This window comes from Furipterus horrens, unplaced genomic scaffold (assembly GCF_987537825.1).
Source record: "Furipterus horrens unplaced genomic scaffold, mFurHor1.1.pri manual_scaffold_3, whole genome shotgun sequence".
Taxonomy (NCBI): domain Eukaryota; kingdom Metazoa; phylum Chordata; class Mammalia; order Chiroptera; family Furipteridae; genus Furipterus; species Furipterus horrens.
This window is the reverse complement of record NW_028327173.1, coordinates 182,315,862-182,329,575: the sequence shown is the minus strand read 5'-3', so window position 1 is coordinate 182,329,575 and position 13,714 is coordinate 182,315,862. Positions and strand designations below refer to the sequence as shown.

At 44.4% G+C, this 13,714-nt stretch overlaps 1 protein-coding gene across 1 annotated transcript in view; it reads left to right on the top strand.

Annotated features, from left to right (window-relative positions):
- The window catches only part of SGPP1 (sphingosine-1-phosphate phosphatase 1), a 44,105-nt gene that overhangs the window by 14,366 nt on the left and 16,025 nt on the right, over window positions 1-13,714 (top strand). The window lies entirely within an intron of this gene.

Genomic DNA, 13,714 nt, shown 5'->3' with positions numbered 1-13,714 from the left:
TCAGTTTTGGTAATTTGTGTGTTTCTAGGAATTTGTGCATTTCATCTAGGTTATCTAATTTGTTGGCATATAACTTTCATAGATTTCTCTTATAATCCTTTTTCTTCTGTAAGATCAGTAATAACATCCCCACTTTCATCTCTGAAATTAGTTATTTGCAACTTCTGTCTCTTTTTGTCAGCCTAAAAAAAGGTTTTTCAATTTTGTCCATCTTTCAAAGAAATAACTTTTGGTTTTGTTGATTTTCTTTCGTTTCCTAGTGTCTGTTTTATTTTTCTTTAATCATTTTATTTCCCTGCTACTGCTAGCTTTGCATTTAGTTTGCTCTTCTTTTTCTTTTCTTTTTAAAGATTTTATTTATTTATTTTTAGAGAGCTGGGAAGGGAGGGAGAAAGAGAGGGAGAGAAATGTTGGCTAGCAACTCAGGCAAGTGCCCTCTCTGGAAATCAAACCCCGCAACCTTTCAGTTTGCAGGCCAGCACTCAATCCACTGAGCCACACCAGCCAGGGCTGCTCTTCATTTTCTAGTCTTTAAGGAATGGAGTTGTGACTGATTTGAGATATTTCTTTTAATGTAGGCCTCTAGTGTTTACTATTTCCCTCTGAGTGCTGTTTTGACTACATTACATGATTTTTGGTATGTTGTGTTTTGTTCTTACTCGTCTCTAAGTAGTTTATAATTTCCCTTGTGATTTCTTATTGGCCCATGTTTACTTGAGAGAAGTTTAATTTTTATATACAGTTGATACTCATTATTCATGGATTGCATATTTGTAAATTTACCTACTCATTAGAATTTATTTGTAAGCCCACAGCCAGTACGTTCACAAATGTTCAGAGTGGCAAAATGTTCGGTACCTAGTGTGCATGTTCCCAGCTGCGGTCGAACAAGGTAGTGCTCTGCTTTCTGGTTTCAGCTATTAAACTGTAAACAAGAATCCTTCTCACAGTCTATTTAGTTCCATGTTTTTCACTTTTTTGTTGTTGTTGTTGGTGGTGGTTTTGCTGTTTAAAATTGTGCTCAAGCACAGTGCTGCAGTGGTGTCTAGTATTCCTAAAGCAAGAAAGGTGTGATACGCTTTACAAAGAAAATGTACATGTTAGATGAGATTCATTCAGGCATCAGATACTGTTCTGCTGGCCATATTAATGAATCAACAATACAGTGCATCCAGAAAAAGGAAGAGGAAATTCACCTATTTGCATGTGAGGAAAATGCTAAAGTAGTGTCTGAAGTGTGTGAGGAAGCTATGAAAAAGGTGGGAAAGTGGCTAAATTTGTGGCCAAATTGAGATGATGATCAGTTGACAAAGAAAGAAAGCATAGTGAACAGTATTCTTGTGAGGCTGAAAACCAAGGAAATTTCAAGTCACGTTACTCAGTAAAGAGAATGTTAAACTCTTCTCAGGTAGAGCTGGCTGGCCTGCACTCTTCAAAAGGCATGAAAAATGTTAAACTTGCAATAATCTTGAGGCTATAGGAGAATTTTTAAATATCTAAGTGTTTCATAGGAAAAGGACTGTGGGAGAAGTGATTTTCAACGCTAATGCAACTGGCTTCTCTGCTGTCTATTTCTTCAGTTCTCTCAGTGTTTGCATCATTTATTTTGTCCTCTGTTGTCTGGTAAACATGTTTATAATTATATCTCATTAATGAATTGACCTTTTAGCAGTCTATACTGTTCTTGTGTCTTTTGTAACAATTTTTGGCTTAAAGTCTTTTTTGTCTGATATTGGTATAGCCACCTAACTCTTTTTGTTATTGTTTGCTTGGAATATGTTTTTCCGTATGTTCACTTTTAACAAATTTGTGTCTTTGGATCCAAAGTGAGTCTCTTTAGGCAGCAAATAGCTCGATCCTGTATTCTTATCCATTCTGCAAATCTCTGCCTTTTGATTGGGGAATTTAAACCATTTCCATTTAAAGTCATCATTCAAAATTGTTTTTGCCATTTTGCTATTTGTTTTCTGTATGTCTCATACCTTTTTTTTTTTGTTTCTCATTTCCTACATTACTGCTTTCTTTTGTGTTTAATTGATTTTTTTGTAGTATAACATTTTGATCGTCTTTTCACTTCCTTTTGTGCATACTTTTTAGATACTTGCTTTGTGATTGCCATGGGGATGTCAGTTAACAATGAGATATATGAAGGTTAATGGATTGGATGATAGATATGAATTGAGGGAATCAAAGATAACAGCAAGATAGTTGGCCTAAGGAATGGAACAATAGAGAAGTCATTACCCAGGAAGGAGATATTTTCAAGAGTAACTGACCAGATAAGAAGATGAAAGAGAAAAAAGGAGTTCAGGTTTTGATCATGTTACATTTGAGATCCGTCATCGTCGGCAGCCGTCCGTCTCGAGAGACGATGGTGTAGCTTCTTAAGAGTCTATCTGCACCGCCGAGAATGGCTGTGCAGTCCAACTCGGGAGTGACACGGTATCTGTCTCCTCCCGTGTTGAATCGACGTCTTGCGATGACGCTGGAGTGTCCTCTCCAGTGAAGCTGAAGCTACAGAGCCTGCGCAGGGTGATATGGAGGGTCTGCTGTTGCCCATGCAGCAGACCCCCCCTCTCTTCGCAGCTGAAGGGTCCAAGGGAAAGACGGAGTCAATACAGCTTGGCTTCAGGTGCGCCGCAGGAGTTGCCGGTGTTGACTACAACGTCAAACCGCCTTAGGGACTCCGGCTCCGGATTTTCTGTCGGGGTTTACTCCCTTAGCCTTTCCCCTGAAGAGGTATGCCACAAGGCAGCGGAGGTTTTTTGGAGTCAGAGTTTTCCTTCTCTGATGTGCCCTGACTGGAAGATCGAACCAGCGACACTTAGCTCGCAGGCCGACGCTCAATCCACTGAGCCAAGCCAGCCAGGGTGACATTTGAGATGCCTGTTAGATATTGAAGTAGAAATAGCAAGATGGCAGTTGGATATACAAGTCTGGGACTCAGGAGAAATCCTGACTAAAGACGGAAGTTTGAGTTATGGACATATGGATTATATGTAATTCCTAAGATCATTAAGGAAGTGAGTATAGATTGGGAAATGGAGTATCCTTAGAACTAAGCCCTGCGGCACACTAATACTAAGGATTTATAGAAAAGAGGAACTAACAAAGATGACTAAAATGGAGTGGTCTGAATATTTTTTATATATTTGTGATAAATTCCAGTATTTCTTGGGAAAGGATAATTCTGCATAAGTCTGTTTTTCTTCCAGTTACATCTAAATGAGGACAGTGGTCCTAAATTTGTTTTTAGAAAGTTTAATATAAAATTAAAGGTAGATGCAATTTGGATATTCTTAAATATTATATAAATAAACATGCCAGGTGGATTGGTTATTATGAATACCCCCCCCACAATCCCATTTTTAATTTTTTAATCCTCACTCAAGGATATGTTTTTATTGATTTTAGAGAGGAAGAGGGGAGGAAAGAGAGAGAGAAAAAAACCATCAGTCATTTGCCTCCTGTATGTCCCCTGTCCAGGGATGGAATTGGCAACCTGGGTATGTGCCCTGACTGGGGATCAAACCCACAACCTTGGTGTGTGAGGATGATACTCTTAACTGACTGAACTACCCAGCCAGGGCTGCAATCCCATTTTTAATTTATTACTTTTTATCTAGTCTATCTGGTTTGTTTTATTTCCTTCAGTCTTAAAATCTCTCTCTCTTTTTTTTAAATCTACTTAAAATTGACTGATGAAATGCTTCTTTGTGTTGACACTTTGTGATTCAGAATTTTGTTATTCACTGAGGAGTAAATATGAAAGTTATACAGTCAGAATTGGACTATATATTCCTCCAAATGTGTTTCTTTCCAAAAAAAAAAATCTGGGGGAAATATTCTGAAGGTAGAGACTAATAGCTGAAAAACATCAACCAGTCTATAAGAATAAAAGTGACTTATTCTTTTCCCAGCCAGTCACCTTACCCCAGTGAAGTCTAAAAGTGCTCAGGAAGGGGGGAGAGGGAAAATAAGAAGGCTAGTAGCTTCTTTCTTAACCTCTGCATCTAGCTTAATTGCATTCCTGACTCTCCCGTTTAAGCACCTTGAGCATAGTAAACCTGTATTAACGTAGATGGAGTTGTTAAAGTCAGTGTCATTGTCCCTAAACCATAACTCTCCCTTTTCCCTACCCTCAGCTCTAGCTTTTGAGACTTTCTAAATGAATTTTTCTTCAGTCTTTTGTGTACAAGTAATTTCCATCAGTAACTTTATACACTTTTACTTCCTTATAGAGTCAAAGTGAAAAAAGAAAAAGAAGAGGCTAGCATAGGAGAATTTCTTGGTTGTTACTTCTTTGGCTCTCCTTTGCTATTAACAGTTTGTTTGTTTTTTAATTAACAGAAAAATGAAACAGTCCTGAGTGCCTGATACAGAGACAGAAGCCACTGTTATCTCTCACCTAGATTATACTAACAACCTTTTAACTGGTTTCCCTGTTTCCACTCTTGATCCCTTATTGTCTCATCTCAACATAAGGAGCCATCATGACACCGCTCTGCAACAGCTCCCATTTGATTCACAGTGAGAGTCTTAATTCCCTACAGTGGCCCCTCAGCCTCTACTCTGGGCCCCGTTACCTCTCTCACCTCTCCTCCTGCTTGCGTTCTGCTCTGGCCACACTGGCCTCCTTCCCAGTCACATTTCCTCGTTGGAGACTTGGTTCTACCTGATTCCCTTGCCTGGAATATTCTTCCCTCCGGTGTCTGTTTGGCTAATTGTCTCACCTCCATCGAGTCTTGCCTCAAATCTCAGCTTCTCAGTAAAGCCTACATTGACTATCTTTTATTTACTACTTTAACCTGCCCCTTGCACACTCCCAAACTCCTGATCCTATTTCCATTGCTGTTTTAATTATGATAGGCTTGATTATGCTCTGGGAATGACTTAACTCCCAAGTATGAGCTCTCCAACAAAACTTACTTCTCATTTATGCTACATATCATTATGGATTAGCAAACAGTTATGTTCTACTTAGAAATTCAAGAACCCAGTTTGATGGAAGATTGCCCATCTTGTGATGCATCTCCACAAGTGGCTTCCAGGGTCACATCTGTAGGGAAGAGAGTTCACAGACTGATTGAAAGACGCATACGTGGGACTTCTAGTCAAGATGGCGGCAGAGGTAAAAATGACTCACCTTCTCACATAACCATATCAAAATTACAACTAAATTATAAAATAGCCATTACTCAGAACTGTCAGAAATCTAGTTGAATGGAAGTCTGACAACTATGAAATTAAAGAAACCACATCCATCCAGATTGGTAGGAAGGGTGGAGACCCGGAATGGGCTGGTCCCACATCCAAGTGTGATGGATAAAAATTTGGGAGGGATATCTCAGGAACTAAGATTCCCAGCCTCACACCAGGCCCCCCAGCCCAGGGTTCCAGTGCCAAGAAGTTAAGTCCCCATAACTTTTGTCTGTGAAAACGAGCAGGTATTGAGTTGGTAGAAGAAACTTCTGGAGTACCAAGCAGTTCCTTTTGAAGAACCCACATATGAACTTACTCAAACTCACTCCCTCTGAGCTCCAGCTCTAGGGTAGCAGGTTGAAAGGCACCAGTGGCATACAAGGAGAATCTGAGGTGTCTGGCATCAAGGTGAGAGCTGGGGGACAGTTTTCTTCCAGACAGAAAGGAGGGCAGAGCCACAGAGCTGGCACACAGGTGCCATATCTGAGACTTCATCAGCCTGGCTAACACTGTTTGCCCTGCCCTGGAGATCTACCAAGACTCTGTCTGAACCAGTTTACAGCTGTTAACAGTGAATTTTTCATGTGAATGGCAGGTCTGGGTTCAAGCTTCACCACTTCCTAAATCCTTTCAAAGAAGCAACCACCGACCTCAGCTAGCACAAGCCCCAATACCTCTTGCTAAGGGGCCTCAAGCATAGCACAAGCAGCAGCCATCTCAGATTGCTGTATAGCTCAGGCAGGGTGGCCCCAGGCAAAACACAGGTGGGGGCTGACCTTGGCCTGCGCACCCAGTGGACAGACCACGTTAGAGCACCACCGCCTTGCCCCTGCACAGCTGACCCTCCACAGAGGGCAAGGGATGGTGGTCAGTGCTCACAACCAATCCTGCAACTGACTGGCCTGGGTAAATCCCTCCAGTTGATCTGCCAACAGCAACTAAGACTCAACTACATGAGGATGGTGTACATAGCCCACATGAAGGGCACATCTCAAGTACCCAGCTTGGGCGATGTGGGAGGCTGTGCCACTGGACCCTACAGGACACCTACTACATTAGGCCATGCTACCAAGGAGGGAGGCATAGCAGTTCTATATAATACATAGATACAGACATAGGGAGGCTGTCAAGTGAGGAGGCAATGAAATATGGCCCAAATGAAAAAAACAGATCAAAACTCCTGAAAATGAACAAAACAAAATGGATACAAGCAATCTATCAGATGTGGAGTTCAAAATACTGGTTATAAGGATGCTCAAGGAACTTAGTGAGGCCCTCAACAGCATGAAAAAGATCCAGTCAGAAACAAAGGATGCAGTAACTGAAATAAAGAACAATTTATAGGGAAACAGCTGTAGAATGGATGAAGCTCCACCTTGGCTGCTGTGGCTCAGTGGATTGAGCATTGACGTGTGAGGCAAGTGTCGCTGGTTCGATTCCCAGTGAGGGCACATGATTAGGTTGCACGTCAGGTCCCCAGTTGCGGGCATGAGTGAGAGGCAACCACACAGTGAAGTTTCTCTCCCTCTCTTTCTCCTTTCCCCTCTCTAAAAATAAATAAACAAACAATTAATTTTTAAAAAGAATGGGTAAATCTGAGAACCAGTTCAATGATTTGGAACATAAGGAAGAAAAAGACAACCAGTCAAAACAAGAAGAAGAAGAAAGAATCCAAAAAAAATGAGGATAGTGTAAGCAGCCTCTGGGGCAACTCTAACATTTGCATCATAGGGGTTCCAGAAGAAGAGAAAGAGCGAGAAATTGGAAATCTATTTGAAAAAATAATGGAAGAAAACTTACCCTAATTTGGTGAAGGAAATAGACATACAAGTCCAGGAAGCACAGAGTCCCAAACAAGATAGATGCAAAGAGGCCCACTCTAAAACACATCATAATTAAAATGCCCAAGTTTAAAGATAAAGAGAGAATCTTAAAAGCAGCAAGAGAGAAGCTGTTAGTTACCCACAGGAGAGTTCCCATAAGCCTGTCAGCTGACTTCTCAAAAGAAATTTTGCAGGTTAGAAGTGACTGACAAGAAATACTCAGTCATGAAAAGCAGAGAACTATAGCCAGGATTGCTCTACCTAGCAAAGATAAAGAGCTTCCCAGACAAGAAAAAACTAAAGGAGTTCATCATCACCAAACCATCATTATGTAAAATGTTAAAGGGACTTATTTAAGAAAAAGATCAAAACTCGTCGGCGGCGGCGGCAGCCGTCCGTCTCGAGAGACGATGGTGTAGCTTCTTAAGAGTCTATCTGCACCGCCGAGAATGGTTGTGCAGTCTGACTCGGGAGTGACACGGTATCTGTCTCCTCCCGTGTTGAATCGACATCTTGTGATGACGCTGGAGTGTCCTCTCCAGTGAAGCTGAAGCTACAGAGCCTGGGCAGGGTGATAGGGAGGGTCTGCTGTTGCCCATGCAGCAGACCCCCCCTCTCTTCGCAGCTGAAGGGTCCAAGGGAAAGACGGAGTCAATACAGCTTGGCTTCAGGTGCGCCGCAGGAGTTGCCGGTGTTGACTACAACGTCAAACCGCCTTAGGGACTCTGGCTCCGGATTTTCTGTCGGGGTTTACTCCCTTAGCCTTTCCCCTGAAGAGGTATGCCACAAGGCAGCGGAGGTTTTTTGGAGTCAGAGTTTTCCTTCTCTGATGTGCCCTGACTGGAAGATCGAACCAGCGACACTTAGCTTGCAGGCCGATGCTCAATCCACTGAGCCAAACCAGCCAGGACAGATCAAAACTATGCACAATTAAATGGCAATAAGTACATGCCTATCAGCAATTGAATCTAAAAGATAAATTAAGCAAACACAAAAAACAGACGCAAGAATCATGGATATGGAGAGCATTTTGATGTTGCCAGATGGGAGGGTGGTGAAGGGGAATGGGTGGGGAGGTGAGGGGATTAAGAAGTACAAATAGGAAGTTACAGATTAGCCATGGGGATGTAAAGTACAGCATAGGATATGGAGTAGCCTAAGAACCACGGCCTCTGCGTGACAAACACATTCTTCAAGTGCAAAGAGATCCACCAGGTGTCATGGAGGCACCCCCGCTCCCGCCACTGGCACCAGCTTGACCTCGTCATCACCAGAAGAACGGATATTGGCAGCACCCTCCTCACCCGCAGCTACCACAGTGCAGGCTGCGACACGGACCATGCCCTCGTGGTAAGCAAGGTGCGCATAACGTCGAAGAGGTTGCACCACTCCAAGATGAAGGGTCGCCCACGCATCAACACCAGTTGTGCCAGCAACCCAGTTAAGACCCAGCAATTCATCAACAGGATGGAAGATGCACTCGGCGAGGGAATGGCGGCAGATGACATTATCGAATCCAATTGGTCACGTCTCCGCGACGCCATATACAACTCTGCCATTATTGCTTACGGGAAGAAAGAGCGGAAGAACGCTGACTGGTACGAGGCTCACTGGGAAGAAATGGAACCCGTGATCGAGGCTAAGAGGAAGGCCCTACTGGCTTACAAGGCCACGCCCACTCCCAGTACACTTCAAGCTCTACGGGCTGCCAGGAACAAAGTCCAGAAGACCGCCGCCACTGTTCCAACACCTATTGGCTAAACCTGTGCAGAAGCATTCAGGAAGCCGCCGATATAGGCAACGCACGAGGAATGTATGAGGGTATCAAGAAGGCAACAGGCCCAATCCCCTCCAAGATCGCCCCCTTTAAATCCAAGACAGGTGAGGTCATCACTGACCAGGAACAGCAAATGCGGCGGTGGACCGAGCACTACCTCGAGCTGTATGCAACGAGGAACACCGTAACAGACACTGTTCTTAACGCCATCCCAGACCTACCAGTCATGGAGAAGCTAGACACCCCACCTACTGCGGCAGAGCTCGGCAAAGCCATCGACCGCCTTGGTCGCGGGAAAGCACCAGGAAGCGACGGAATCCCTCCAGAAATCCTAAAGAGCGGGAAACCAGTCCTGCTACAGCCGCTCCACCATCTACTCTGTCTCTGCTGGAAGGAGGGTTACATCCCCCAGGATATGAGAGACGCCAACATTATCACCATGTACAAGAACAAAGGAGACCGCAGCAACTGCAACAACTACCGGGGCATCTCTCTCCTCAGCGTCGTCGGCAAAGTATTCGCCCGGGTCGCTCTTGCCCGCCTGCAGACCCTTGCTTCCCGCGTCTACCCAGAGTCCCAGTGTGGCTTCAGAGCTGGCCGATCAACAGTGGACATGATCTTCTCCCTACGCCAGCTGCAGGAGAAGTGTCACGAGCAGCATAAACCACTCTACCTCGCCTTTATCGACCTCACGAAGGTGTTTGATCTGGTCAGTCGAAGCGGACTCTTCAGCTTGCTACGGAAGATTGGCTGTCCACCACATCTGCTTGCTGTGGTCATGTCCTTTCACGACAACATGCACAGCACGGTGTCCTACAACGGCGCAACCTCTGAGGCCTTCCCAGTCAGCAGCGGAGTAAAGCAGGGCTGCGTCCTCGCGCCTACGCTGTTCGGAATCTTCTTCTCCATTCTCCTCCAATACGCCTTTAAGGACTGCAGCGAGGGTGTCTTCATTCACACCAGATCCGATGGCAAGCTCTACAACCTGGCCCGTTTACGAGCCAAGACCAAAGTCAAAGAGGTGCTCATCCGTGAGATGCTCTTCGCCGACGACGCAGCCTTGACATCACACTCCGAAGAAGGACTCCAGCAGTTAGTCACTTGCCTTTCCCACGCATGCAAGGAGTTCAGACTAGCCATCAGCCTGACGAAGACGAACGTTATGGCTCAAGGCACGGGGACTCCCCCATGCATCACCATCGACGGATACACCCTGGAGGTTGTCAATGATTTCACTTACCTCGGGTCCACCATCTTGAGCTCTCTGTCAGTCGACTTGGAGGTCAATCGGAGAATCGCCAGGGCAGCCACAGTTATGGCCAAACTGAACCGGCGAGCGTGGAACAATTCCAGCCTCACTGAGAAAACCAGACTGCACATCTACCAAGCCTGCATACTCAGCACTCTCCTCTATGGCAGCGAGACGTGGACCACCTACGCAAGACACGAAAGGAAACTCAACAGCTTCCACATGAGGTGCCTGCGATGCGTCCTGCACGTCGCCTGGCAGGATAAGGTCCCCAACACCGAGGTGCTGAAGCGAGCCAACATGAGCAGTTTGCATGCAGTTCTTAGTGAGAGACGCCTCAGGTGGCTCGGCCATGTCAAAAGAATGGATGCAGGCCGTATTCCCAAAGACCTCCTCTACGGTGAGCTAGCAGAAGCCCAGAGGATGACAGGGCGCCCAAAACTGCGGTTCAAAGACATCTGCAAAAAGGACATGACACAATGCTCCATCAATCTCAACACATGGGAAGTTCAAGCAGACGACCGCCTAGCCTGGAGGCTCGCGGTCAGGCAAGGTACGTCACACGCAGAGGCTGCGCGCAACGAGGAGGCGGTCCAGAAAAGATCGAGGTGGAAGCAGCGTCAACAGCAGCAACAACAGCCATCTGCCTTCACCTGTAACAAGTGCGGCAGGGATTGTCACTCCCGAATCGGACTGCACAGCCATTCTCGGCGGTGCAGATAGACTCTCAAGAAGGTACGCCATCGTCTCTCGAGACGGACGGCTGCCGACGACGACAAACCCATGGACTTGAAAAATGGTGTGGGGAGTGCTGGGTGGAGGGGGGCAAAGGTGGGAAAATTGGGACAACTGTAATAGCATAATCAATAAAATAGAGTTTTTAAAAAGTAGCATACATCACATTTTCCCAGCTCACCAACTGAAACTAGTCACCTAGTCCCCAGTCTAGCTGCAGGTGAACCTGAAAATGTAGGAGGAGCACAAAGAATATTTGATGAACATTTAATTTTTTTTAGCACCTGTTTTGTTTTTATTTCTCCATAGTACTTACCACTGTTGTAAAATGTATATTTTTATATATTATATATTTTTATGTTTACTCTTTATTGCCTCCCCCTCCCCCCAGCAAGAATGTAAGCTTATTCTACTAGGAAACCACACTTCTTAATGTCTTTCTTGTACACAGACTTTGCTCATGCCCTCCACCTTTTTTTTTTTTTTTTTTTTTTTTGCCCTGTACTCACGCCTTCATTTCTCTAAAGACTCGTTGGCAGCCATCCGTCTCGAGAGACGTTGGTGTAGCTTCTTAAGAGTCTATCTGCACCGCCGAGAATGGCTGTGCAGTCCGACTCGGGAGTGACACGGTATCTGTCTCCTCCCGTGTTGAATCGACATCTTGCGATGACGCTGGAGTGTCCTCTCCAGAGAAGCTGAAGCTACAGAGCCTGGGCAGGGTGATATGGAGGGTCTGCTGTTGCCCATGCAGCAGACCCCCCCTCTCTTCGCAGCTGAAGGGTCCAAGGGAAAGACGGAGTCAATACAGCTTGGCTTCAGGTGCGCCGCAGGAGTTGCCAGTGTTGACTACAACGTCAAACCGCCTTAGGGACTCCGGCTCCGGATTTTCTGTCGGGGTTTACTCCCTTAGCCTTTCCCCTGAAGAGGTATGCCACAAGGCAGCGGAGGTTTTTTGGAGTCAGAGTTTTCCTTCTCTGTCTCTAAAGACTAAATCCTGTTTATCTTGCCATACAACTTGGATCTTTCTTAATCTGGGAGTCTTTGTTAACATCATTAAACTAAGTTAAATGTCCATTCCTTAGACTCCTTTTACACTTGCCTCATTTTATGATTACATTCTGTTCCTCACGCATATGGGAAAATGGCTGGAAAAGTCGGTAGAGCTTAGAAAAGAAACTATGAGAATCTGAACAAGACCAGTGTTAAGTAGGATAAAGAAAAGATGACAGATCAAGAAATATTCAGAAGGTAAAGTCAGCAAGATTTGGCTGTTGGTTGCATATGAGGTATAAGGAAGGAGTCAAAGAGAATTCATGTTTATCATTTAGATTATTATGTGTATTATGATGTTTCCAAATGAAATAGGGAGTATGAGAGGAGGAACAAGTTTGGCTGCCAGGATGATGAGTTTGGCTTGAGGTATTGTGGGTTTAACTCCAAAGAAACCTCAAGGTGGAATATGTGCAGGAGGTGGCTGTATGCTTTTTTTCTTAAGATTTTATTCATTTTTTTTTTTAGAGAGAGGGAAAGAGAGAGAGAAAGAGGGAAACATTGACATGTGAGAGAAGCATCAATTGGTTGCCTCTTGCATGCACCCAAGCCAGGACCTCAAACAACCCAGGCACGTGTCCTGATGGGAAATCGAACTGGTGACCTTTGGCTTTGCGGGACAATGCTCAACCAAGGGAGCCACACCAGTCAGGGCTGTGGCTGTATGGTTATTAAACCCAGGGGTGTTGATAGGTCTTCAGCATACTAAGTAAAGGTTAAAAAATAAGAAAAGGTAAAGCTGCGGCTAACTATTGGTCTGAATTCTTATTTATAGCAATGTCTAAGGAACAAGAAGAAGATGGTTAAAAGGGAATCAGGAGAGTGTGATGTTACACAAATCAAGGGTATGAAGAAAGTGGTGGGCCTGGTTAAATGCAGTGGAAAAATCAAATAAAAATACTATAACTGTGTGTCCTGGCTGGCGTGGCTCAGTGGCTTGTGCGCCAGCCTGCAAACTGAAAGGTTGCCAGTTCGATTCCAAGTCAGGGCATGTGCCTGGGTTGCAGCCAGGTCCCTGGTTGGGGGTGTGTAAGAGGCAACCACACATTGATGTTTCTCTCCCTCTCTTTCTCCTTCCCTTCCCCTCTCTCTGAAAAATAAATAAAATCTTTAAAAAAAATACTATATGTACTAAATCTTTACCATTCTTCTTACAAGCCTATTTAACTCCATTTTTTCAACACCACCTCTTGTTGAATCACTTTGGGTTCTTACTGAATCGAACCACCTTGGCTTCAAATTATTGAGAAATATGAAGTAATGAGGCATAAACTGGCTCAAATATGCCCCCCCCCTTTCTTTACAGATTTACTGCCATGCCTGTCCACCCTTCCTTTCTCCCCTCTAATGCCAGGAGAGTCAAAGCCAACTCATAAACTAGTGCCATTGAAACCAAGACTTGTCTACATTTTGTTTTTTTCTTTTTACTGCTCCCAATATCCCATTAAAATTTTTACCAATAAGGGTACTATTTGAAATTTTAGTGGTGGGGCAGAAGTGGAAAACAAATTACAAGGTGTTGATACAAAATGAGGAAATGTCACTAGAAATTGCAGATAGCAGTTACTAATGGAAGTGAGAAGGAGTTAATGCCTAGTCTGCCTTCCCAGGGAAGTGAGGACCCTTCATGGGCCAGATTCAGGTACTATTCCAGAGGCTCTTTCATTTTTTAGCCATATTAAAAGTATGTCTTCTACCTGTATTTCTTCTTCTGTAGTGGTGGTTGAATTTTTACTGTAGTAACAAAAATGAGTCAGTTTACACAACGAAGAGTGTGGAAACAGTATTTTATTCACTTGTTCATTTCATGCAAAAGTATTTCTTGAATGTCTGCTGTGTGCTGTGTTTAGGGTTTGTGTTGGGAATACATTGGGGAAT